This window comes from Pseudophryne corroboree, chromosome 10 (assembly GCF_028390025.1).
Source record: "Pseudophryne corroboree isolate aPseCor3 chromosome 10, aPseCor3.hap2, whole genome shotgun sequence".
NCBI lineage: Eukaryota > Metazoa > Chordata > Amphibia > Anura > Myobatrachidae > Pseudophryne > Pseudophryne corroboree.
The window spans coordinates 197,026,931-197,031,304 of record NC_086453.1 but is presented as its reverse complement, the minus strand read 5'-3'; the positions used below and the strand labels follow the sequence as shown (position 1 = coordinate 197,031,304).

At 44.0% G+C, this 4,374-nt stretch overlaps 1 long non-coding RNA gene across 1 annotated transcript; it reads right to left on the bottom strand.

The window, feature by feature from the left end:
- Positions 1-269: 269 nt before the first annotated feature.
- On the bottom strand, positions 270-3,634 carry LOC134965416 (uncharacterized). Its single transcript, XR_010188349.1, has 3 exons — positions 3,532-3,634; positions 2,467-2,542; positions 270-1,097 (listed from the first exon to the last, which is right to left on the bottom strand). It is a non-coding gene; the product is annotated as an uncharacterized LOC134965416 (long non-coding RNA).
- Between the last annotated feature and the right edge of the window lie 740 nt (positions 3,635-4,374).

Genomic DNA, 4,374 nt, shown 5'->3' with positions numbered 1-4,374 from the left:
CTCTAGTCCTAAAACAAAGAATTATTGTCACTACTGTACCTGATGTACTGAGAAAGATTCTTTACAAATATTTTTTCAATGAATAAATACATTATTGTAATATAATTCTAAATGTATGGAATGTATTAATCAGGTTAAAACTTTCTTGGCTATTGTGGGATGAAAAAACAAGATCAGTACCACAAATCACTTCTCTTCACGATTTTTCATTAGTCAATCTCATAAATGGTTACATAATTTCATTTATAAATGAGTTATGAAAGGTAAGAAGTACAGCAGATAAGCAAAACAAAATTCTTGCTTGTCTCCCTTATGTCTTACTAAACACACAGTTCCCTAATTAACACTGTGTGGCTCACAAAGTGAAATCTTGAAGGGGAGCACGAGAGGGTGACCAGGTTGTAGAGAAGGCATTGGCCAGAAGAGTGTGGATAGAGATGAGGTTGAAAAAGTAGGGACAGGCAGAGTACAGTAGTTTAAGGCTTTGTAGGTGAGAATGAGGAGTTTGAACTTGAAACTTTGGAGGATGGTAAGCATGTTGCAGATGGGGGAAGGCGGAAGCCATACACTGGCAGAGAAAATTGAGAAAATAAGCAGTAGCATTAAGAATAGACTGAAGGTGGAGAGAGGCTAGATGAGATTTTGGCAGTGTTCCAGAGGAAAAGGAGAGACAAGGATGACAGTGAGGCAGCAGACTTGAGAAATAGAAAAAAGGGTGATGTTATCAACAGAAAGAGTGATGGAGAGACCCTGGAAGAGGGAAAATCAACAAGTTTGGTTTTGGAGATATTTAGCTTCTGGAAACGCTTTGATATCCAGGAGAAAATGGCAGAAAGGCAGTTGAAGATGAGGGAGAGAATAGGGGGATAGAGAGATCAGGGGTGGAGAGGTAGATTTGAGTTTCATCATTGTATAGATGGTATTGAAGGCATAAGAATGGGTTCTCCAAGGAAGGAGTTGCAGACAGAAAAGGAAAGAGGCCTGAGAATTGAGATACTGTAGAAAAAAATCATGATTTCTGACACAATGTGGTTAGGCATAATTTGCCGCATTGCCAGTCTTTGAGTTGATTTGCCAGATTGGGGTTGTTGTTTTCGCTAAGGTGGGAAAAAATAAAGAAAAAAGCTTACAAATAGAGTTTATTTTAAAAAAATTATTCAATTATTTTACTTTGTTATCTGATAACAGCATAGGTGTTGTGGCGGCAGGGGCGTAGCTACCATAGGTGTAGGCAGTGCAGCGGCTATGGGGCCTAGAGCTGAGAGAGGCCACCTTTCCTGAAAAAAGTTACATGTGTTATATACAAGGGCACAGCTACCTTAGGTGCAGGCAGTGCAGTGGCTATGGGGCCCAGTGCTGAGAGGGGCCCATCTTTCCTGTCAAAGTTACATGTGTTACATACATTTTTCGCCACTGGGTGGTATGTAGGGGTCCTGGAACTGGAGGGCATTTTAATGGTATGTAATATGAACCTGGGCACTGTAATGAGGCACAATATGAACGGGGAGCACTATATATCATAAAGTGAATTGGGGGTACTGTGCGGCATAATGTGTACTGGCAGCTCTGAAATGTGACATAGGGTGAACGTAAGCACTACTGCGATTCATAAAAGAAACTAGGGCACTACTGTGGGGCACAACATTAAATAATTCTCTACTATAGTTCAGAAAATGAACTAGGGCACTATTATGCGGCATACAATTAACAACTGCTGCAGAGAAGTGTCTCTCTATAAGTATTGGGATGGAGGCCCCTTCAAAATGTTGCTATGGGGCCCACAAAGTTCTGGCTACGCCCCTGTGTGGCGGTACAAGTACTGCCATAATATTTGTGAAATTTGCTTGGGAAAGCCTTCATTGACTAAGGTGGTCATTCCGAGTTGTTCGCTCGCTAGCAGTTTTTAGCAGCCATGCAAACGCTATGCCGCCTCCCACTGGGAGTGTATTTTAGCTTAGCAGAAGTGCGAACGAAAGGATCGCAGTCGCAGAGCGGCAGCAAACTTTTTTTGTGCAGTTTTAGAGTAGCTCAATACCTACTCAGCGCTTGCGATCACTTCAGACTGTTCAGTTCCTGTTTTGACGTCAAGAACACACTCTGCATTCGCCCAGCCACGCCTGCATTTTTCCAAACACTCCCTGAAAACGGTCAGTTGACACCCAGAAACGCCCTCTTCCTGTTAATCACTCTGCGGCCAGCAGTGCAACTGAAAAGCTTCGCTAGACCTTGTGTGAAACGACTTAGTTTGTTGCAGTTGTACGACGCACATGCGCAGTGCGCCGCATACGCATGCGCAAAAGTGCCCTTTTTTTCCTCATCGCTGCACAGCGAACGAATGCAGCTAGCGATCAACTCGGAATGACCCTATAAAGTCGCTGATCCTTACTTCCATAAGAGTTATCACCAGTGTTAAGGTTTGTAATCCCTGTAGGTCAGATATGATTAAAATCAGAATATTGCACTTACTGTATTTGCCATCCTCAGGTTCCTCCATGATATTCCTAGTAGGCAGCCAGCAGGACTCCAGTGACAGCAACGTAAGCTGAAGAGGAAAAAGGTAAGGGGTGAAGTAAAAGATGGGATAGCTGGGGAAGGTGCAGGGCAATTGCAAAGTGTGTTGTGAGGTGGAAATGGTAGAAGGTAGGAAAGGGGGAGAAAGAAGTAACATTCACACAAAGCAAGGGGGAGGGGGACACAGAGAAGCAGATGTGATAGATGGGCACTGTCATGGTGTAAGGATTTAGATCCAAATCAGGATCCATGGACTGGACTGGTGAATCATACGGGAATCCAGGTGGCTTAATGAGATGTCTACTCATGCATAAGGCTCATATGGTATATGTATGGTGCCATCAGAGATGTTGCTGAGAATTTAAAATCTCACAGACTGCCCTTGGAACTAAGTGAGTGCAACTCAAACCCTTACCCTGAACACAGGAGTTAAGGGCAGTGACCAGTGTTTGAGAATTTAGGGAATGGCATAGCAAGTAATGATTGTTCAATCCAACTACCAGAGCTGAATGCCTGGAGCCTATACCCTCAAAGAATGGTATAAATCCAGTAACCCATACCCAAAGTAACCCCACTAGTAGAGACTCAGTATGGACCCCAACACCCAGAGAGAGGGACCCTTGAACAACAACAACCATTACCAATGAGGACGATGATGGTATGGAGAGCAGAGAGACTATGAGACAGGTAAGAACTGTGATACTAAGAATGCAGGGATATATTGAGTAGCAGTGCAATCTGAAGTGTAGGGAAAGTCCACTGGAACCCACAATGAGCAGTCATTTGTATTGAGCGGACTTGCAGAAAGTTAGGATACCAACAGACTAAAGACTTTGCAGTAGGAGCGCAATAATAGTCTTTAGGGAAACGTCAGGTAACTGCAGAGGCTGGGACAAAGAAGTAGTAAATGGGCTGGACTGGACTGGATCTGGAATAATGGACACAGGAAATACTATGCAGGTTGATCCAGACTGGAACCAGAGGCTTGAACCGAACTGAAGGATTGAACTGGACTATTACTGGAGAGCACTTGAATCAGACTGGAACCGGAGACTTGAACCGGAAACTTGAACCGGACTGGAACCAGGAGGCTTGAACCAAACTGGAGATAGTGCAGACAGGATCCAGGTAACTGATCAGAGAGAAGAAATACACACTGGTGAATGAGCACACAGATGAGTATTATTCTACATCAGAGGTTCCCAAATGCAGTCCTCAAGGCACCCCAACAGTCCAGGATTTAGGTATATCCATGGCTCAGCACAGATGGTAAAATCAAATTGACTGAAGTGCTAATTAAGTCACCTGTGGCCAAGCATGGATACATTTAAAACCTGGACCGTTGGGGTGCCTTGAGGACCGCATTTGGGAACCTCTGTTCTACATTGTTCTGACAAGATGCTTGTGGCAGGGGCAGGTTTAAATAGGGCTCTCTTGCAAGGGTTAGATGGGAGAGGTCATGTGAGCACAGAAGACAGGTAGAGATTGTAGTAATGGAATGACAGCACTCTAACACAGAATAGCCCACCTGCATAAAGCACCGCAGGACAGGGTAAGAATAATTAAGTCTCGGTTTTGTGACCACACATACAAAACTACAGGCAAAAAAGAGGGACAGACACACACACATAGAGGAACTGTGTATATACATGCACCCCATACACTCTGCCACACGTTACACACAAAGTGACAGGGAGTGATACAAACATAAACACTAAAGGAGGGGTGTGAAGGGGAGGCTGGAAAACTGCAGGTGTTTACCCATAACAATAATGCAGCAGACATGCGCAGGAAGAGAGGAGGAGCAAGGTCACTGCATGTACAGGAAGATCTGGCAACTGCCCATTCTATTACTATTTATTT